Source organism: Pimephales promelas, chromosome 18 (assembly GCF_988280905.1).
Source record: "Pimephales promelas chromosome 18, fPimPro1.hap1.1, whole genome shotgun sequence".
NCBI lineage: Eukaryota > Metazoa > Chordata > Actinopteri > Cypriniformes > Leuciscidae > Pimephales > Pimephales promelas.
Window position 1 is genome coordinate 12,947,938 of NC_142786.1, and position 23,148 is coordinate 12,971,085.

General features: G+C 37.6%; 1 long non-coding RNA gene and 4 other non-coding genes across 54 annotated transcripts in view; all 5 read left to right on the plus strand.

Annotated features, from left to right (window-relative positions):
* Nucleotides 1–23,148, plus strand: part of LOC148970936 (uncharacterized) — a 98,137-nt gene that overhangs the window by 29,851 nt on the left and 45,138 nt on the right. For 14 of the 50 annotated variants that reach the window (XR_016147243.1, XR_016147245.1, XR_016147256.1 and 11 more), the window contains 8 exons: nt 2,312–2,504; nt 2,640–2,773; nt 5,127–5,315; nt 5,618–5,705; nt 16,440–16,632; nt 16,765–16,898; nt 22,154–22,342; nt 22,645–22,732. This is a non-coding gene — a long non-coding RNA (uncharacterized LOC148970936). Of the gene's footprint in view, nt 1–2,311; nt 2,505–2,639; nt 2,774–3,171; nt 3,223–5,126; nt 5,320–5,617; nt 5,706–16,439; nt 16,633–16,764; nt 16,899–18,510; nt 18,562–22,153; nt 22,347–22,644; nt 22,733–23,148 lie in introns of all 50 variants that reach the window. The other 36 variants (XR_016147265.1, XR_016147271.1, XR_016147270.1 and 33 more) reach the window with 27 other exon arrangements.
* LOC120485667 (small nucleolar RNA SNORA3/SNORA45 family) lies at nt 4,619–4,748 on the plus strand. The gene has a single exon (XR_005623959.1). It is a non-coding gene; the product is annotated as a small nucleolar RNA SNORA3/SNORA45 family (small nucleolar RNA).
* On the plus strand, nt 5,401–5,530 carry LOC148970939 (small nucleolar RNA SNORA3/SNORA45 family). Its single transcript, XR_016147492.1, has one exon. It is a non-coding gene; the product is annotated as a small nucleolar RNA SNORA3/SNORA45 family (small nucleolar RNA).
* Nucleotides 19,958–20,087, plus strand: LOC120485671 (small nucleolar RNA SNORA3/SNORA45 family). The gene has a single exon (XR_005623963.1). It is a non-coding gene; the product is annotated as a small nucleolar RNA SNORA3/SNORA45 family (small nucleolar RNA).
* Nucleotides 22,428–22,557, plus strand: LOC120485668 (small nucleolar RNA SNORA3/SNORA45 family). Its single transcript, XR_005623960.1, has one exon. It is a non-coding gene; the product is annotated as a small nucleolar RNA SNORA3/SNORA45 family (small nucleolar RNA).

Below are 23,148 nucleotides of genomic sequence, written 5' to 3' on the forward strand. Positions count from 1 at the left end.
TGATTGTCTGTTTATAAAAGCAACCAGGAAAAAGGCTGAGAAAAAAATAATAATGATGCTCCTGACCCTGGCAGAAGAGCTGACCCTTGGGTTAATGTGAATTGCACTGTTGTGAAGGGCATCCCTGGGTTCAGCTCTTCCAGACTCACATCAGGGACCAGTTGCAGCAACACCTTCATTACTGGGAAATGAGATTTAAATTATCTTTGTACACTGTGAAATAATTTGTTGCTGCATTAAATGAAGTAGACCTATAATCCGAATTGGCTGGTTTAGTCATTTCAACTGTTAAATCTTGAGTAATGATAAATTGCTTTGTCTTGTGAAAGTAAAAACTGATAAACTTATGTTAATGTAAAAATATTTTGCCACGAGTTATCAATCACATTGCACTTGAGAGTGAAGAAAACTTCTCAGATGGCTGTCCTTTGGAGGAAGTACTTTAATTTAATTGATGGCTTTAATTGATTTATACTTGTGCCTATGCCTGTTATTTCTGACAAGAGTCCACATGTAAAGGCCTACAGAAGAGTCTGCACACAGCAGTAATACAGGGGTAGACAGTGTAGAGGCAACTTTTCCTTTTTATTTGTTGCATGAGGCATGTGCGACACAAACGACACAGGGTTAAATTCGTTCCCTATATGAGTCTTCAACAGAAAATAGACTATTTTGAAAAAACAAAAATCAGAGGGAGAAATAGAACTTGACTAAGTTGCACTAGAAATAGAGTTGCTTCAAAAAAAATTGTAATAGTAACTTTTACATTGTAACTTTTACATTACAAAAATAGTAATTTTTACACATTTACATTGTGAGCCCCCTTTCTCCTCACAAAATCCCTTCATTGAGGGGAACGTGTGTGCAGTCTACAGTGTATGGCACCAATCACGTAAGTTAAGCCTGCCTGAGGAACTGTAAGTCATAATCGGCACCGTCATCATTGCATTATCTTCATTAAAAATTATATTATACCCCAAGTTGGCCAAAATAAAAAAAAATAAAAAAAAACTAAGAGCGCTAGGTAAACTTTGCGAATGGCATGACAGAAAGCTTCTCCGCATCTCCAATAGTGTAAAGGAAGCCACTCGCAAAGAATTTTAGGGCGATGCAAACATTTTTGTTGTTGAAGCCCGGCATCGAATCGAACATTAATGTGCATTTCCAACAAAATAAAGTATAAACGACACCCTCGCGACGATCGTTTCACGAGAAAAAAAAATAATCTCAGAAATTAGGCTACATTATCGCGCTGCGCTAAAGGACTTCCCGTATCAGCCGCGATCTAATTCTGTTTACATGAAATAAGCCTGCTCGCGAGCAGGTTCAAGCTGACGGACCTGTTGCTATGACAGCAAGTCCAGGATGAGCGTCGAAGAACCAAACGATCCAAGATCATGCCAAATCGCCAACAATCAAATCCAGCTAACTGAGTTAGCGAGGTACGAAGAACGAGCCCCAGGTGTAATGGAATCGTTTTAATAAATCAAATCTATCCAATCTGAGAAAACGCATGAAGTGGCCAGGTGTAAACAGCCCCAAAGAGACCGGCTTGTAGTTCATTCCAAACCCCAACGCAAACTCCACGTAAGACAAAGAAAATAAAACTTCTGTCTGTCCAGTGCCAGGCGTCTGAATAAGACGAGAGAGTCAACATCGGGAAGCTTTCAACAAATGGAGATCTCCGGTAGGCTCTAGGGCTCAAACGGGTCCTATAGCTATACAAAGTAATGCCTTGTATTGTTCATGAACGTGTTTCCATAATAATACAATCATAATTGATACAGTAAGCACATAAAACAGTTCAACATGGAGATCGATGGAAACAAAAAATGAAGTTTTCTACTACCACTGTTTTCCCCTCACACACACACACACACACACACAAGTGTGTAATTTACTCGAATGCCTTTCCTTTAATATATTTTAAATGACTTGCAGATTTATAACTTTACTGCATCATTATGACTGTAACAAAAGATGTGTGCTGATGCTCCTTTGGTTATGAACAGCTCGTGCAAACATGCGCTTATGTGTGTGTTCCATGAGCATGCACGCAGTTTTGCTTGTCACCACAAGGGGCGTAGTTCGGCAAAAACTCAGATACTTGTGTTTTGCACCTTTTAATATTTTGTAAATTAAGTTCATACTTTATAAAAAAGAAATAAAATAATCCGTATATTTGATTTACTGTAAGTTTTAACTTCCATAACTTTTTCATACTTTCATTTTTTCTCAGCCTTGCTTTGTTGTCTGTAGCGACTCCTGTTTCTTCCCTTGGATCAAATAGTTTTTTCTTCTCCTCATTTAGGATTACATCACTGTGAAAGTATGCCAAGTACCTTCCCCATTCTGGCTGTCACTACTCCCACGTTTCTATAAGGCCTGGTGCCCCATAGTGGGGCAGATGACAGACTCTGATGCGTGGCCCTAATAACTGTAGCCGTTGACCGTACACCTCAAGAATGCATTCCAGATCATCAAACTCCTTACAGGAGAGTTGGGTATGTTGACAGACTGAAATCAGTTCATTTTTTCAGATATAAATTAAACTTACTTTTTTAAAAGTTATGTCTAAAGAGCGAGACTAACAGATGTGGCTTCAAATTTTTAAACTTTTTTTTTTTTTATCCTTGCAGTTTAATGCTTGATCAAGTGTAATGTGTTGCCTCTCTCAAGCTACAGATGTTGGTGAAAGCGATCATTAATAGCATCCCCCGTATTGCTAAGGAGGCAGGTTGTAGATGCATCCTCTCTTCACATAGACAACCAGGTATAAACAACTATTGCATTGAAATGGAATACCTGTTCACTTTTGAAGATTATAGCATTACAGGGAATTCTTAGTTTAATTGTCACCAGTATCAGATGGTACTATGCTGAATGAAAGAACAATGCAGTCATTAAAGCAAAACGTAATAAAATGTGCGACCATAGGTGGAGAGAGAATTTAAATATGTAGGCATTATTGTGGTTTTGCACTTATATCGATCTATCTCAAGACCCACTAATCTTAATATTTCGAATCTTAAGATTAGAAAACAATTGACATTACTGTAAGCTTGATGTTAATCAAAAGATTGATATGACAGAAATCGAGAATTAAAAAAAAATTAGTACAACTGTAATATTTAAATACTAATATTTGGATTTGAATTTCTTTATTTACAGATGTTAAAGATTATATGAAATATATCCATAACTTGAAACACGCTCACTCAGGTCTGTATAATTATGAACTGTTCTGTGTGCTGCATATGTTACGTTTTTTTGTGGTGTTCAGCGCAGAAAACGCCCCAATGCTACAGACTACACAGTTATAATTAGGGCTGAAACGATTCCTCGAGTTACTCGATTACAAAAATTCCTCGAGGCAAAAAAATCTGCCTCGAAGCCTCGTTAAATTCCTATGACGCACGCGCACCCTACGCGCATGCAGGGATCTGATTGTTTCACACGGACCGTTGTTCAGGAAGCACACCATAGCGCATGATACATTTGACTTCATAAATGGCAGAGAATGTCTAAAGTTTGGGATCATTATATGTTTATAAAGGGAGAGAACAAGATGCAATGTGTCTGTAAAGTATACCTGGCAGGGCTGCCAACTCTCGCGCAATTCGATTTCTCAGGCTGAAGTGTCAATCCCTTCGGTCAAATGCCTGAAAGATGAGTTTGTCTATAGATCTACCTGTTGAGCCACTCGTGATCGACTAGTTTTAGCCGCATATTAATTCGCAAGTTAAAATATCTTGTAATCTAGTGCGAGCGCACATCTGAGATGTTGAGCTCCTAACCGCGGCTCGCGCACGACGGCAGAGAGGTAAGCGAGCGCGTGCACCCATGTCTCTCTCACGCGCCAGTCAGACCAATTGCGGCAATTCATCATATGCTTAAACTTATGTAGTTGAACAAAAATTTCAGCATACATTCACCGGGACGTGATGGAGGAACAAATATTGTGAGACACACACTCTGATGTTTGTCTTGAGATTACAGTTGAAAAAGTCTGATTCTTATGTATAATTGTTTTATTTCCATTAATTTTTTTAAAATAAATTGTATACATTTGTGTACCTGTTTGGGTTGATATTTTATATACATTTTTTTTCTTTTCCAGGTGGGTAATTTGCAGAAGGTGCAATCCTTTTTTTGTAATGTTGTATTAAGAAGACAAGGCCAAATGGGCTTTACTATTTAAGTTGGTATTTAAAGTTTTACATGTTATGGGCTACATGTAACAGGTTTTACAGTAAATTGTTTTAACTGTATTGTTATATAATTGTTGGCACTGGCACTTATAAACACTAAATGGGTAAAAATTGCAATAATTAGTTGTGGAGCCAAATGTTGGAGTTGGAATAAATACCTCTATTTTTTTAAAGAAATAAAAGCCAAACACCTTATCATTTTCGTAATACATTATTTGTTTTGGTTGCTTAAAAACACAAACAAATTATCCGATTACTCGATTAATCGATCGATTAAGTGCTAGATTAATCGATTACAAAAATAATCGATAGCTGCAGCCTTAGTTATAATGTATTAAGAAAATTAATTGCTTGTCTTCAGTTTATTCTAATTTGTATGTTTGTGATCATACTACTTTTTGATGCAAAGCGAGACTAGAGTCACATCCTGATATTGTTCATTGTCCTGGTGTGCTATAGTACTCGCATAGTAACTCTCTGCTTATTCATTGGCTGCTGCTTTCCACTGCCCAGCCAATCACCAGCTCAGAAACATGCTTGTGTCATTTTTCTGTTTTTGTACAGTTTCTTAGACTTGAGATTTGAAATAGAATTTAATTTTAACCAGGTGTAATGCTGTAAGTTTTTAGCAGCAGTTGTTTGAGTTTTGGTTGATTACACTGAAAAATGTTGGCTTTGAAACAATTTTCACAGAAATTTTGCAAAAAATTGCAAAATTTTAGTGTAGGATAAAAAAAAAATGCTTGGATTATTATTTTTTTTTTTGTGTGTGTGGTGGTGGTGATGACCATTTTGTCATGTCACACCTTGTTAGGACGCTTGAGTTTCTCTGTATTTTCCTGAGCCTTGCTTTGTTGTCCGTAGCAACTCCTGTTTCTTCCCTTGGTTCAAATCGTTTTTCTTCTCCTCATTTAGGATAACATCACTGTTAAAGTATTCCAAGTACCTTCCCCATTCTGGCTGTCACTACTCCCACGTTTCTATAAGGCCTGGTGCCCTATAGTGGGGCAGATGACAGACTCTGATGCGTGACCCAAAGAACTGTAGCTGTTTACCGTACACATCAAGAATGCATTCCAGATCATCTAACTCCTTACAGGAGAGGTGGGTATGTTGACAGACTGAAGGCAGTTGTTTATTTTTTTTCAGATATAAATTAAACTTACTTTTTGAAAAGTTATGTCTAAAGAGCGAGACTAGAGTCACATCCTGATGTTGCTCATTGTCCTGGTGTGCTATAGTACTCGCAGAGTAACTCTCTGCTTATTCATTGGCTGCTACTTTCAATTGCCCAGCCAATCACCAGCTCAGATACAAATTCTTAAACTTTTTTTGATCCTTGTTACTGTTGCAGTTGTTTACTGTTTGATCAAGTGTAATGTGTTGTTGCCTCTCTCAAACTACAGATATTGGTGAAAGCAATCATTAATGCTGTCCCCCCTTTTGCTCAGGAGGCAGGCTGTAGATGCATCCTTCCTTCAAAGAGATAACCAGGTATAAACAACTATTGCATAGAAATGGTATGCCTGTTCACTTTTGAAAAGATTACAGCAGTACAGGGAATTTTTAGTGTTCAATTGTCACCAGTATCAGGTGGTACAATGATGAATAAAAGAAAAATGCAGTCATTAAAGCGAAACGTAATAAATGTGATAATAGGTGGAGAGAGAATGAAAAATTTCAATACTAATATTTACATTTTAAATTCTCCATTTACAGCTGTTAGTGTATATATAAAATATCCATGACTTAAATATGCTCCCTCCAGTCCAGATATGAACTGTATGTCTAATTCGTGCTGCGAATGTTGTTAAAATTACATATTAAAACTTTTTTTTTTTCCTTGAAAAAAATATTCTGCACGCCTTAAAACAGTTTGAATGTAAATATACGCTCTCGAAATTGGCCCGCCAGCAATAATATCTGGCCCACGCCGCAGCCTGAAAAGTTCTTAAAGACATTCAAAAGAGTATGTGGATCGCTAGACACACCTCTAAAATAACCTTCATGAAATGTCGAAATGTCTCTATGTAGGGCTGGGCGATATGGCGATATATATCGTTACCGCGATAGAAAACGTCAGTCGTAACAGATTTTTTTATTCCGTGTATACCGCGAAATCCAAATAAGGGGGCGTGGTTAACTCCCGTGCAGCGCGCTTGACACTGATGCTGAGATTTGTCAAAGAAACATGGAGAAAGCAGATCAAGAGGATCCACAAAGGAATTACATTTTCTAAAGGATTGTTGTTAACGTGATGTCTTCGGGGGGGAAAGGCAGCCGTCGACTTGAGCAGAGCAGCAGCACCCAGGCTACAGTTTAGAGGAGTGCACGTTCGCAAAAGGGAAAGCATGAAGTTACTTGATAACAACATTTCATAGGCTATATCAATATCATTACGAGAAATAACCTTAAATAATGTATAGTTATCCGCATCTTTCCTTCTCTTATGTATAGTTACTTTTTAAACATGAAAATCGCTTTCAGCATGAATGAACATCCTGCTTGTTAAAACGAATGTATAATCTTGTTTCTGAGGCAATTACTAAATATGCAGCGCGAGTTATATATATATTTTTAACTCCAAACAATTGCCTACTGGACCAGTTGATAAAATCTTCCTTTGATTCGATCCGTGATTACGACTTCACTCAAATTAATCGACCGCATTTTGTTGATGTAAAAGACGCGCGCATGCACAACCATTGAGAGGGAGCGCGCGGTGTTCGACGCACTGTTATAAGTTGTGTATAATTTAAACTACTTAGTCAACACTAACAGTAGCTGCGGTTTGGTTTTCATATTGCTGCTCTCCTTCTTGTCACTTCTGAACTGACGGGTTGCCAGATATAACAAAAAGAATATAACAAAAACAAGCCCGTTAAAACAACAGTGTGTGCAGAGTCCGGTTGTGCAGGAATACCCTTCTCCGTTAAAAACGCAGTATAATAAGCAAATGTGGTAAAAAAATATTATAATTATATTATATCTATTATAATTATATAATAAACTGATTGATGAAGTAAAGCAATGCATGAGATTGAAAAATTATTTAAAGTTGAAATGCACCTATGAGTTGTATTTAATATCAATCTGTTGTGGGAAGTTCATCTAAAAGTTTGAGTGTTTTTTGTTAAATATATTTTGATATAAAAATAGTTTACCAAATAAATAATTTACCAAATAAAATAAAAATAAAACAAGGTGACATACTTTTCATTTCTAAAGTATTTGGGTGTATTTATTATACAAAGCCCTTTTTGTCGATTTTTATTTATTTTATTTTTGAGGATAACTATATAAATAACTATATCGTGAAATATATCGTTACCGTGAAATAAAATTAGTCATATCGTGAAACACAATTTTGGTCATATCACCCACCCCTATCTCTATGGTATGCACGCTGCGCGTCGAGTCCGCTTTGAAAAGTTCTAAGCACAAAGGAAATACCTATTGATGGGCCGTGTGTTAAACAGCATCTATCTATACAATAGTTTATTGAGCCTTTTCTTTAAACAGTTTTAAATTTCAGTTACTGTGCGCGTGAAGAGCAATAGTGCTGACTCTAGTGTTGTGATCTAACCGACAGCGTCCGACACCTGGTAGAAAGTAACACGATTAAGTTACAGCAATAAAGTCCAACAAGATAATGTTGTTTTATGCGAAAACATAGACCTTCATCTACAGATAAAGTATAATAGTATTAACATTGAATCATCTTGAAGATAGTTTCATAATTTACTGTAACCGAACGCGACGCGCTGTTTGAGTGCTGAATGGAGAATGACTGACAGCCGCGAGAGGGAAAAGTTTACGTGATCTTGAATTTAATGACTTAAATATTAATATATCTCTCACATAATGGCTTCAGAATACTTATAATAAAGTGCACGAAAACGTTATGGTACTTTAGAATGTTTTTGTGTCTTCTGTGGGGCTTAACAATAACATAAATAGTATACGCACAGTATCGGATTTGGATCGGCCTCGTCTGATCGATACCCGATCCCGCAAAAATGGCTGGATCGGAGTCGATACCGATCCTGAGTATCGGATCGGGACATCCCTATTTTTTTAGAAACCAAATTATGGCGAGAAACGTGAAACAAGAAGTGTGTTATAACTTCCTTATACATTAACTGATCTTGATAAAACTTCAGCAGTGTATTCATTGTAAGGGGCCGATCACATGGATGTGACTATTGTGAGTCAAAGTTATAGCGCCACCAACTAGCAGCAGGAAGTGTCACTTTCAAAATGCTTTGAAATCGCCCTCTTATTTTTACCCGATTTGCTTCAAACTTCATCCGTATAATGAAAGTTTCAGAAACGGGCGTGGTGAGGGCTCAGTAGCGCCACCTTTTGACAAAAGTGGGGTTGTTAGTTTTAACTAGAGTTACAAAAATTGGTATGTATATTGTACTCCTCGAGCTGGACAACTTTCTAATTTACACTTATTAGCTAGGACCCAGAGAAAGTCAGATATTTTTGTTTGAATATGGTCATGCTCACTCTGAGCCTACATGTCTCTGTAGCCCCTTTCACACAGCGAGTTGATCCCAGGAAATTGCCGGGAAATTGCCAGAACGCCTTCTGTGTGAACGCAAACACGACCTGGAATTTATTCTGGGATTGATCCCGGGTTGGGGACCTAGTAACATTGCCGTAATCAGTCCCGGAACGCGCGCTGTGTGAACAAAAGCCAGGACCAATGCCGTAAAGGGTGTGTCATAGTGATGACGCTCGTGCCATTGCACGACTCTGTTGCTCTAAGAAGAAAGTTTGTGTTCGTCATCAACAAAGAAAGGACGAACAAATACCTGCAAACTGGAGCGAAGCAGAGACCAGGAGCTCCTCACTATCCGTAGGGGTGTCCATGGTTAACCGGTTAAGATATTAACCGTTTACAATTGCATCGACAATACATATTTGCACAAAACTTTTGCGGGGTTTTTTTTCTGATTGTCGATAAAAAAATATTGTGAAATGACAGCGTTTCTATTAACGGTGTTATGTGACTAAAACATTTTTTTTTTTCCTTTCGCGATAAGCCATTCCAAAAATAATGGCAACGGAAGTTGCTATATCACAGCCACCGCACTAGACATTATTATTATTATTTATGGAAGGAGACGTGGTGTGTCATCCAAGCATTAATGGCAGGGAAAGTCACATAGTTTCTGTGTGTTTCTCCCTCGTTTCTGCTCCGCGGTCTTGATTGTGGCATTTCTTTGATGTTTTGTCTAGTAGGCTATTACTTGTATCTTTTATGAATTTTAAAAAAGAACTCTGCCTCGTATATGTCCAAACGGTCAGTTTACTTTTGTGTTCATTCGTTTCCCCTTATTTAATCCGTAGGCCTAATTGCAAAACGAAAAATGAACGGTTGTTGTATTTTGTAAAACGCAGAGTTGAACACCAAAATGTTCATTTGAACTGTAGGACTACGTCAAATGCTGCGCAAAAATATATAGGCTATATATCGACGAATTTTCAGATATTTGTTTGATTTTTTTTTTTGCCCCTTTAAAGGAGCAATGTGTGATTTATAGTGACATCTAGTGGTTCGGTTGCGAGTTTGCACCAGGTTTGCACTAAGGGCTCAGCCCACTGCTCACCCCTCCATTTCGAAGAAGCTACGGTTGCTAAAACGGGACAAACATCTCGTCGGCTGAGACAGCAGAGAATAGCCAGAGTAAGCCAAGAGTGTGTAACATTGTCACTGTTTCTGTACCACAGTCCATTATAAACCACATCATGGATACTGTTTACAAAGCCATAGTCAGGTGAGGATCAAGGGTTTTAATATATAATTTAATATAATAATAGTAATCAGCTGATTGTCTCACAAACGTAACCAGCAGCACATTTCTCCACACATACTGTAGCAAACCCATAATACAGCGAGGGAGCAGCTATATATTTTTTCTAACAGGGTAGTAATAGTTTAGCTGGCTAATATGAGCTGTTGCTGTGGCTGAGCTGGGACACGTCCGCATCGCATGAGTCCAAAGGTCGGAAGTGCGCGCGCTGTTACAATCATGTCATCTCCGCATCCCATAGATACTATTTACTACACACTTTTTTCTCTGATTTTGAAAACTCTTCGTGATCGGCTTTAGTGATCTAAAAGTCTCTATCGACGGGTTAGTGATTCCTGTAACGTACTGTTTTACGGTCAATGACATGAATACTAATCATCAGCTGTCTCACGAACGTAACAGCACATCTATCCCCAACATAACAAACCCATAACACAGCGAGGGAGAACTAAGTTACATGAAACAATCCCAACTACATATTTTACACCACTCACAAGGGAAAAGTCACTACTCACGGAGTGTAAGGCTAGCTTCCAGCTTTCCGCTACTTCTCTTTCAAGGTAGTGATGAAACGCGTTCTGTAGCGCTGTTTGTTCGCGTTCGGCTACGGTAGGAATATGACGTCACAACATGGCGACCTTCATAGAAGGGGATTCCCGCGGTTATGGAGCTATTAATGTCTCATTCTAAGGTAATAAAAACATTACGGTTAATTAAGTAAGTTCTTTATACACCACTGAAAACATAGTTATGGATGTCATATTGCATTTCTGTTAATAGATACTCAACTTTTTTACACATTGCACCTTTAAACATTTAAAATATTTGACAAATGAATATGGAAAAAAAAAAAAAAGATTTTCTGAGGCCAAATTAGAACCTGGAAATTATATTTTCCCCGCAGTGCTGAATGAGAAGAGCTTACCACAGCCTACAGAAAGGGGATTTATAGATGATAGAAATACATAATTAGCTAGGCTACATAATTACATAGTCAGAAGATATTGGCTTTTGATTCGAATTTTTTCGTTTTAAATTGGACATTTAAAGCTTTAGTCTACTCACACTAAAGCTTTAAATGTCAAATTTAAAACAAACAAATTCGAATGCGGTGGCTGTTTCAGTTCTCGCGCTTCAGTTCACGGAGATCATGAAGCACGCCTGTTTGTTAAAGCACAACGTTTTCTTGTTATTGTGAGTTTACGCAAATAAATGTATTTGCGAATAATGTATTATTATTTTCTGTATGACCAGAAATGAAAGAGTATTTTAAGTTCTTTCCACTGAAAGAACTGCAATGAAACTTTACTACCTCGTTATGATGACTAACAAAAGATGTGTGCTGATGCTCCTTTGGTTATGAACAGCTCAGATTAATATCCGTTTTGCAAAAACACATTTATGTGACCTGGGGCTTGTTCTTCGTACCTTGCTTAAAACATCCGAGATCAAATGAGACATCCAAGATAATATCATCGTGCTAATCATGATCCGGCTAATTGGGTTCTTCGAACACACCTGTTTATGATTAGTATCGCTGGATTGAGTTATCTGAGATAACTGCGCGTTCTCGCGTTGGTTTAAAAGGGGACTTGTATCGATAGCAGAAACAGTAATCAGCAACGCTGCTATTGGCTGTTCAGGATGGCCAAAGGACACGCCCAGTTTTTCTCCCAAGCAGAGCAAGCGCTTTTAATGCAAGGTTATGCCGAATTTCAGTCTTTAATTAAATGCCAGGGAACACCTCAAAGTGTGCAAAAGCCAGGAGAGAGTGCTGGCAAAAGTAGAAGACAAATTAAATGTGTTTGTGGTGGCCATGTTAGATGTTAATAACGTATTATTATTTTTATTTTCATAATTTCATAATTACTTTGTTCATTGTAATGTCGAGTCACCACACTATAATAATGGACATGGTGAAAGTGAAGTACAAAAATATTCTACTTGGGCCTAATGGTAAATTTTACTAGGCCTTATAGGCCTGCTAGTAGGGTTGTGCCGATAGATGATAGTATCGTGTATCGACGATAGTCTGACCTATCGCCGATGGCAGATGCCTTTGACGATATCAATATGATAATTGGCTCGTTTTACCATAATGTATTAAATTATTATTATTAGGCCTATTATTATTATTATAAAGCTAGTATTGTTATTAAATGAATATTAGGAACTACAATTAATTTGCCTTGCCTAAATTTACTACGACATCACCTCATAACAATTGCAACAACACACGCACTAATGAAGACTCCTCTAAGAGAATGTTTTTAAAACCGACTAAAAAACATCCCACATCAAAATTCAATCGCAAGGTGATCCATTCACAAATTATCAAGTGTGCTCGTTTTAACAGACGCAAAATTCAATTTCCTACAGATCATGAAAACGGCATCGTTGTTCGTCAGTATTTGTTTCTGTAACACATTAACAAAACGTTTAATGACACTAACACTAAAAACAATACAATTACTAAATAGTATTAATAATAATATCACTAAAGTAGTATTATAGTTACCGTTATCGTCGTCTCTGAGGGAACGCAGCGTTAATGCAGATGCCGAAAGCAGTCCGTTTTTACTTTCACTTTCAGAGATTGAGCGCGTTTACATGCGACGACGTTCTTAACCTGATTATGTTGAATAAACTTGACAATACATGTGGTCATGTAAACGTTTCCTTTATCAGAGTCAAGTCATAAGTATAAGTATAAACCGATCAACTCAGCTAGACGTTTGGCCCTTGCTCTTGTTTCTATCGGCATTTAAAACACATTAACCCGCGTAGGCTACTTCGTGCTTACTGAAGTGCGCATGTGAAGTGCGCAGAGAGCGCACTGGTAGGGGGGCACATATCGCAAACTCCGACTTTTTCTGACCCAAGAAATTATTAAAACGTGTTTTAATCTCGTGCAGAAATAGACCAAAATGCTGCATGTAATGGCATGAGAATAGGCTAATGTGTCCATAAATTTCCCGTTGACAAACAAAAGGATTAAGATCTCTTTTTTTTACTTCACTATACCAGGAAATAACCTGATCCTATTAATAAACACTCCACCTTTGCTAGCAAAATAAAAAAAAGATTCTCGTATATAAAACGAAGTAGGCTAATAAAACAAGCAAATTAATGAGTAGGCTAAATAATCAAGTTAATATTCAAAGTTAGCCCCGCCCCCTCACGATAATATCGTGTATCGCCGATCTCACAGGCTGACGATAGGACGATATGAAAATGGAGCATATCGCCCAACACTACCTGCTAGTCTTTTTTAAAAAGGCACTGTTAAATAAATGATTGTCTGTTTATAAAAGCAACCAGGAAAAAGGCTGAGAAAAAAATAATAATGATGCTCCTGACCCTGGCAGAAGAGCTGACCCTTGGGTTAATGTGAATTGCACTGTTGTGAAGGGCATCCCTGGGTTCAGCTCTTCCAGACTCACATCAGGGACCAGTTGCAGCAACACCTTCATTACTGGGAAATGAGATTTAAATTATCTTTGTACACTGTGAAATAATTTGTTGCTGCATTAAATGAAGTAGACCTATAATCCGAATTGGCTGGTTTAGTCATTTCAACTGTTAAATCTTGAGTAATGATAAATTGCTTTGTCTTGTGAAAGTAAAAACTGATAAACTTATGTTACTGTAAAAATATTTTGCCACGAGTTATCAATCACATTGCACTTGAGAGTGAAGAAAACTTCTCAGATGGCTGTCCTTTGGAGGAAGTACTTTAATTTAATTGATGGCTTTAATTGATTTATACTTGTGCCTATGCCTGTTATTTCTGACAAGAGTCCACATGTAAAGGCCTACAGAAGAGTCTGCACACAGCAGTAATACAGGGGTAGACAGTGTAGAGGCAACTTTTCCTTTTTATTTGTTGCATGAGGCATGTGCGACACAAACGACACAGGGTTAAATTCGTTCCCTATATGAGTCTTCAACAGAAAATAGACTATTTTGAAAAAACAAAAATCAGAGGGAGAAATAGAACTTGACTAAGTTGCACTAGAAATAGAGTTGCTTCAAAAAAAATTGTAATAGTAACTTTTACATTGTAACTTTTACATTACAAAAATAGTAATTTTTACACATTTACATTGTGAGCCCCCTTTCTCCTCACAAAATCCCTTCATTGAGGGGAACGTGTGTGCAGTCTACAGTGTATGGCACCAATCACGTAAGTTAAGCCTGCCTGAGGAACTGTAAGTCATAATCGGCACCGTCATCATTGCATTATCTTCATTAAAAATTATATTATACCCCAAGTTGGCCAAAATAAAAAAAAATAAAAAAAAACTAAGAGCGCTAGGTAAACTTTGCGAATGGCATGACAGAAAGCTTCTCCGCATCTCCAATAGTGTAAAGGAAGCCACTCGCAAAGAATTTTAGGGCGATGCAAACATTTTTGTTGTTGAAGCCCGGCATCGAATCGAACATTAAAGGGTTAGTTCACCCAAAAATGAAAATTCTGTCAGTATTTACTCACCCTCATGTTGTTCCAACCCCGTAAGACCTTCGTTCATCTTCGGAACACAAATTAAGATATTTAGGATATTAAAATCGCTCCTGCATACAGTCCATAGGCTTCTTGAGGGACTGGCTCTTGCTGTCCTCAAAGTAATTGAAGACATCGTTAAAATAGTCCAAGTGACTACAGGGGCTCAATCTTAAGTTTATCAAACGACGAGAACACTTTTGTGCGCAAAAAAACAACAAAAATAACGACTTTATTTCAACTATTCACTTCCTTCTCCATAAGCCTATAGTCCGTTAACGTAGTGTGATTGCGTAGAGCTACGTCACACGTAGGCTCACTATTGGTCGACGCTGGTCATGTGTGTGTGATGCGTGTGACGTACAATAACAGAAGCTTACGCTATTAAACTAGTTAGCTGACTCGCGCAGAGGGAGAAATAAACGAATAGTTGAAATAAAGTCGTTATTTTTGTTGTTTTTTTGCGCACAAAAGTGTTCTCGTCGTTTGATAAACTTAAGATTGAGCCCCTGTAGTCACTTGGACTATTTTAACGATGTCTTTTATGACTTTTCGGGGACGGCAAGAGCCAGTCCCTCAAGAAGCCTATGGACTGTATGCAGGAGCGATCTTAATATCTTAAATATCTTAATTCGTTTTCCGAAGATGAACGAAGGTCTTACGGGGTTGGAACAACATGAGGGTGAGTAAATACTGACAGAATTTTCATTTTTGGGTGAACTAACCCTTTAATGTGCATTTCCAACAAAATAAAGTATAAACGACACCCTCGCGACGATCGTTTCACGAGAAAAAAAAATAATCTCAGAAATTAGGCTACATTATCGCGCTGCGCTAAAGGACTTCCCGTATCAGCCGCGATCTAATTCTGTTTACATGAAATAAGCCTGCTCGCGAGCAGGTTCAAGCTGACGGACCTGTTGCTATGACAGCAAGTCCAGGATGAGCGTCGAAGAACCAAACGATCCAAGATCATGCCAAATCGCCAACAATCAAATCCAGCTAACTGAGTTAGCGAGGTACGAAGAACGAGCCCCAGGTGTAATGGAATCGTTTTAATAAATCAAATCTATCCAATCTGAGAAAACGCATGAAGTTGCCAGGTGTAAACAGCCCCAAAGAGACCGGCTTGTAGTTCATTCCAAACCCCAACGCAAACTCCACGTAAGACAAAGAAAATAAAACTTCTGTCTGTCCAGTGCCAGGCGTCTGAATAAGACGAGAGAGTCAACATCGGGAAGCTTTCAACAAATGGAGATCTCCGGTAGGCTCTAGGGCTCAAACGGGTCCTATAGCTATACAAAGTAATGCCTTGTATTGTTCATGAACGTGTTTCCATAATAATACAATCATAATTGATACAGTAAGCACATAAAACAGTTCAACGTGGAGATCGATGGAAACAAAAAACGAAGTTTTCTACTACCACTGTTTTCCCCTCACACACACACACACACACACACACACACACACACAAGTGTGTAATTTACTCGAATGCCTTTCCTTTAATATATTTTAAATGACTTGCAGATTTATAACTTTACTACATCATTATGACTAACAAAAGATGTGTGCTGATGCTCCTTTGGTTATGAACAGCTCGTGCAAACATGCGCTTATGTGTGTGTTCCATGAGCACGCACGCAGTTTTGCTTGTCACCACAAGGGGCGTAGTTCGGCAAAAACTCAGATACTTGCGTTTTGCACCTTTTAATATTTTGTAAATTAAGTTCATACTTTATAAAAAAGAAATAAAATAATCCGTATATTTGATTTACTGTAAGTTTTAACTTCCATAACTTTTTCATACTTTCATTTTTTTCTCAGCCTTGCTTTGTTGTCTGTAGCGACTACTGTTTCTTCCCTTGGATCAAATAGTTTTTTCTTCTCCTCATTTAGGATTACATCACTGTTAAAGTATGCCAAGTACCTTCCCCATTCTGGCTGTCACTACTCCCACGTTTCTATAAGGCCTGGTGCCCCATAGTGGGGCAGATGACAGACTCTGATGCGTGGCCCTAATAACTGTAGCCGTTGACCGTACACCTCAAGAATGCATTCCAGATCATCAAACTCCTTACAGGAGAGTTGGGTATGTTGACAGACTGAAATCAGTTCATTTTTTCAGATATAAATTAAACTTACTTTTTTAAAAGTTATGTCTAAAGAGCGAGACTAACAGATGTGGCTTCAAATTCTTAAACTTTTTTTTTTATCCTTGCAGTTCAATGCTTGATCAAGTGTAATGTGTTGCCTCTCTCAAGCTACAGATGTTGGTGAAAGCGATCATTAATAGCATCCCCCGTATTGCTAAGGAGGCAGGTTGTAGATGCATCCTCTCTTCACATAGACAACCAGGTATAAACAACTATTGCATTGAAATGGAATACCTGTTCACTTTTGAAGATTATAGCATTACAGGGAATTCTTAGTTTAATTGTCACCAGTATCAGATGGTACTATGCTGAATGAAAGAACAATGCAGTCATTAAAGCGAAACGTAATAAAATGTGCGACCATAGGTGGAGAGAGAATTTAAATATGTAGGCATTATTGTGGTTTTGCACTTATATCGATCTATCTCAAGACCCACTAATCTTAATATTTCTTAGGGATGCACCGAATATTCGGTCGCCGAAAATTTTCGGCCGAAAATGGCCCAAAAGTGCATTTTCGGTTTTCGGCCGAAAGACTTATCACCGAAACAATACGGCCGAAATGTTGTGATGACGCAAACAGAAACCGCGACCTGCACGTGCTTGTCTGAAGCAACATGTCTGCGGTGCGGACGCATTTCAGTGTATCTGAACCCGCGAGGAGACGGAAACCTTGTTTATCCACCTATGCTCTAAACAACGCGCGCCGCCATGACGACGATTCCGGTTGCGAGCGGGTCAAGGGCGGTGCGCGCGCTGTCTGTGGAGACTCGCGCTGCGGAGGCAGGCGAAAGTAAACAAGGCAGCGTGAGTCTCCACAGACAGCGCGCGCACCGCTCCAAACGGTCGAGGCGTTTATACTTGGAGCGCTCTCCGTTTTACTATTCCTTGAAACTACAGGGGACGACTCAAGTAACTGTCCTCTAACCATCAGGAATCGGTGAGAAGAAGAAAGATAAACACATGACAGTGCTTATTTTTTAGTAGGCTATTCCACCACCAATACAAAAATAATCATGTAAAATCCAGTAAACCCTGAGATTATTACTTGTGACATTACAAAAAATATGTATATGGGATTGGGAACTATGTATATATATGTATAGAACTAAATTAATGCTCTCTTAAATATTTAAATACATTCACTAAACATGTTTCATTAAGTTTCATGTATATTTGTATTTAACATGGACTATTGTTCATTTAAAAATGCTTTTTATGCTATTGTATGCCAAATTTTTAAAATGTAACTAATTTAGACATGCAAACTGGGTCCTGGTTTGATGAGAAGTTTGCGCTCGCTCGGCTTTGTTTTTGAGAGAACGTTTCATTTTAAAACCTTTCTGCAGGCCAGTAGATTATTATTTAGTGTACACATGAGTGGGGTCAAGTTAAACATTTTAGTTAGAATTTTATTTTATACTGTGCATTGTGCTAAATAAATATTTGCATAATTTGTAATTGATTTATTCTTTGAAAATATGAAATTAATATGCAATTGCATTATTGCAATGCCTTGATTTTAGTAAAGTTTGTACACAGTCATAGCCATAAATGGAATGATACTAATAATTCTTTCGGTGTTTCGGTTATCGGTTTTCGGCCTTGGTTTCCTCTTTTTCGGTTTCGGCCAAGAATTTTCATTTCGGTGCATCCCTAATATTTCTAATCTTAAGATTAGAAAACAATTGACATTACTGTAAGCTTGATGTTAATCAAAAGATTGATATGACAGAAATCGAGAATTAAAAAAAAATTAGTACAACTTTAATATTTAAATACTAATATTTGGATTTGAATTTCTTTATTTACAGATGTTAAAGATTATATGAAATGTATCCATAACTTGAAACACGCTCACTCAGGTCTGTATAATTATGAACTGTTCTGTGTGCTGCATATGTTACGTTTTTTTGTGGTGTTCAGCGCAGAAAACGCCCCAATGCTACAGACTACACAGTTATAATTAGGGCTGAAACGATTCCTCGAGTTACTCGATTACAAAAATTTCTTCGAGGCAAAAAAATCTGCCTCGAAGCCTCGTTAAATTCCTATGACGCACGCGCACCCTACGCGCATGCAGGGATCTGATTGTTTCACACGGACCGTTGTTCAGGAAGCACACCATAGCGCATGATACATTTGACTTCATAAATGGCAGAGAATGTCTAAAGTTTGGGATCATTATATGTTTATAAAGGGAGAGAACAAGATGCAATGTGTCTGTAAAGTATACCTGGCAGGGCTGCCAACTCTCGCGCAATTCGATTTCTCAGGCTGAAGTGTCAATCCCTTCGGTCAAATGCCTGAAAGATGAGTTTGTCTATAGATCTACCTGTTGAGCCACTCGTGATCGACTAGTTTTAGCCGCATATTAATTCGCAAGTTAAAATATCTTGTAATCTAGTGCGAGCGCACATCTGAGATGTTGAGCTCCTGACCGCGGCTCGCGCACGACGGCAGAGAGGTAAGCGAGCGTGTGCACCCATGTCTCTCTCACGCGCCAGTCGGACCAATTGCGGCAATTCATCATATGCTTAAACTTTTATGTAGTTGAACAAAAATTTCAGCATACATTCACCGGGACGTGATGGAACAAATATTGTGAGACACGCACTCTGATGTTTGTCTTGAGATTACAGTTGAAAAAGTCTGATTCTTATTTATAATTGTTTTATTTCCATTTATTTTTTTTTAAATAAATTGTATACATTTGTGTACCTGTTTGGGTTGATATTTTATATTAATTTATTTTGTTTCCAGGTGGGTAATTTGCAGAAGGTGCAATCCTTTTTTTGTAATGTTGTATTGAGAAGACAAGGCCAAATGGGCTTTACTATTTAAGTTGGTATTTAAAGTTTTACATGTTATGGGCTACATGTAACAGGTTTTACAGTAAATTGTTTTAACTGTATTGTTATATAATTGTTGGCACTGGCACTTATAAACACTAAATGGGTAAAAATTGCAATAATTAGTTCTGGAGCCAAATGTTAGAGTTGGAATAAATACCTCTATTTTTTTAAAGAAATAAAAGCCAAACACCTTATCATTTTCGTAATACATTATTTGTTTTGGTTGCTTAAAAACACAAACAAATTATCCGATTACTCGATTAATCGATCAATTAAGTGCTAGATTAATCGATTACAAAAATAATCGATAGCTGCAGCCTTAGTTATAATGTATTAAGAAAATTAATTGCTTGTCTTCAGTTTATTCTAATTTGTATGTTTGTGATCATACTACTTTTTGATGCAAAGCGAGACTAGAGTCACATCCTGATATTGTTCATTGTCCTGGTGTGCTATAGTACTCGCATAGTAACTCTCTGCTTATTCATTGGCTGCTGCTTTCCACTGCCCAGCCAATCACCAGCTCAGAAACATGCTTGTCATTTTTCTGTTTTTGTACAGTTTCTTAGACTTGAGATTTGAAATAGAATTTAATTTTAACCAGGTGTAATGCTGTAAGTTTTTAGCAGCAGTTGTTTGAGTTTTGGTTGATTACACTGAAAAATGTTGGCTTTGAAACAATTTTCACAGAAATTTTGCAAAAAATTGCAAAATTTTAGTGTTGGATAAAAAAATGCTTGGATTATTATTTTTTTTGTGTGTGTGTGTGGTGGTGGTGATGATGACCATTTTGTCATGTCACACCTTGTTAGGACGCTTGAGTTTCTCTGTATTTTCCTGAGCCTTGCTTTGTTGTCCGTAGCAAGTTGGTTATTATAGTTTTGCATTTTTCATTAGTTTTTATTTTTATTTCGTTTTGAAATTTTGTTTTCAAATTCAGTTTAGTTTTAATTAGTTTTAAAAGTGGGTTTACTAGTTTAGTTTAGTTTCTATTTTTTGAAAATGCTTAGTTTTAGTTTAGTTTTTATTAGTTTTAGTGTTAGTTTTAGTCTTTTTTTGTAATTTGGGTTATTTGTCAGGGGCAAGGTTGAAAAAGGTCAGAAAAAGAATTGTGTAATAATAACTCAACAAAAACATACATTTTTAGAAATATCTATTCAACATTAAAACCAAATGTAGCCTACAATGTGAAATTCTTTTACTGTACCAACAATCTACATATTTTCTATATAAAAATCCCACAGCTTTACAATTTCGGTTACACTTTATTTCGATCACTTTAGACATTCTACTAATTATAAGTAACTGTTCAACTTCATTTTAAGCAACTCTCAATAGAGTATTAGTATATTATAGTAGACTGTCAGTAGACAGCCCATTCTCACCCCCAAGGCGTCACTTAACTGACGCCTTGGGAAGCATTTGGACATGCTTCAATATCTGACGCTTTAGGCGCCCTTTAGCGTCAGTAAGATGACGCCCTAGGATCGCGTGTACCCTACCCCCACCCCACACCTAAACCTAACCGCGTCCTCTAACTGACGCTTTCCTTTAGCGTCAGTTAGATGACGCCGTAGGATCGCGTCATGTAAGTGACGCTAAAGGGCGCCTAAAACGTCAAATATTGAAGCATGGTCAAAGGTGACGCCTTGGGGTGAGAATGCGTTGCAGTAGACTGTTAGATTATGGTTATTGTTAGGATTTGGGTTAGGAGAATAAGTTTACTTGTAGTAGACAAGTTACTTATAGTCAGTTGAATGTCTAAAGTGGACTATCGAAATAAAGTGTTACCGAGTAGAATAATGACATAACATTATTTAATATTTGAATCACAGCTTATAGAGTTTTGACATCGACAACCCAGCAGCATTTTACCTCAAAATTGCGACTAAGTCAGTTAACTTTTTCTAACGAAGGCTCAATCACTTCTCGGGTCGACATTAACACACTGACAGAATTGTATTAAGAATTTATAAAAATTGCGACTAAGTCAGTTAACTTTTTCTAACGAAGGCTCAATCGCTTCTCGGGTCGACATTAACACACTGACAGAATTGTATTAAGAATTTATAATATTTGTACACCACCTTTTAATGTGTGATTGTGTAAAGATGTTCATGATGAGATACCAACCTTTCACGAACTTGCTTTCAACATTGATCGAACCCTCGTTGGCTCGTTTTCACGGAGACGCGGTGTGTACTGCATGGAGGGGGAGGGGCTGTGTGTGTAGGTGTGTGTGCGCGTGCGTGTGCATGTGAAAGAGACGGAGGGAGAGCGTTACAGGGAAATGAAATGCAGTTGAACAAATACACTGCGTGTTTTAAATAGCGTTAAAATTAACGGCATTGACAAAGACGAAAACTAAGGACATGTAATCTATAATTTTATTTTATTTTAGTTAGTTTTGCAAACAGACATTACAGTTTTAGTTAGTTATAGTTTTTTTGTAATGGCTCGTTTTTATTTTTATTTCAGTTAACGACAATGTTTTTTCCTATCTAGTTTTCGTTTTTTCGTTAGTTTTCGTTAACGATTATAACCTTGGTAGCAACTCCTGTTTCTTCCCTTGGTTCAAATCGTTTTTCTTCTCCTCATTTAGGATTACATCACTGTTAAAGTATGCCAAGTACCTTCCCCATTCTGGCTGTCGCTACTCCCACGTTTCTATAAGGCCTGGTGCCCTATAGTGGGGCAGATGACAGACTCTGATGCGTGACCCAAAGAACTGCAGCTGTTTACCGTACACATCAAGAATGCATTCCAGATCATCTAACTCCTTACAGGAGAGGTGGGTATGTTGACAGACTGAAGGCAGTTGTTTATTTTTTTTCAGATATAAATTAAACTTACTTTTTGAAAAGTTATGTCTAAAGAGCGAGACTAGAGTCACATCCTGATGTTGCTCATTGTCCTGGTGTGCTATAGTACTCGCAGAGTAACTCTCTGCTTATTCATTGGCTGCTACTTTCAATTGCCCAGCCAATCACCAGCTCAGATACAAATTCTTAAACTTTTTTTGATCCTTGTTACTGTTGCAGTTGTTTACTGTTTGATCAAGTGTAATGTGTTGTTGCCTCTCTCAAACTACAGATATTGGTGAAAGCAATCATTAATGCTGTCCCCCCTTTTGCTCAGGAGGCAGGCTGTAGATGCATCCTCCCTTCAAAGAGATAACCAGGTATAAACAACTATTGCATAGAAATGGTATGCCTGTTCACTTTTGAAAAGATTACAGCAGTACAGGGAATTTTTAGTGTTCAATTGTCACCAGTATCAGGTGGTACAATGATGAATAAAAGAAAAATGCAGTCATTAAAGCGAAACGTAATAAATGTGATAATAGGTGGAGAGAGAATGAAAAATTTCAATACTAATATTTACATTTTAAATTCTCCATTTACAGCTGTTAGTGTATATATAAAATATCCATGACTTAAATGTGCTCCCTCCAGTCCAGATATGAACTGTATGTCTAATCCGTGCTGCGAATGTTGTTAAAATTACATATTAAAACTTTTTTTTTCCTTGAAAAAAATATTCTGCACGCCTTAAAACAGTTTGAATGTAAATATACGCTCTTCCTTTTAGTACAGG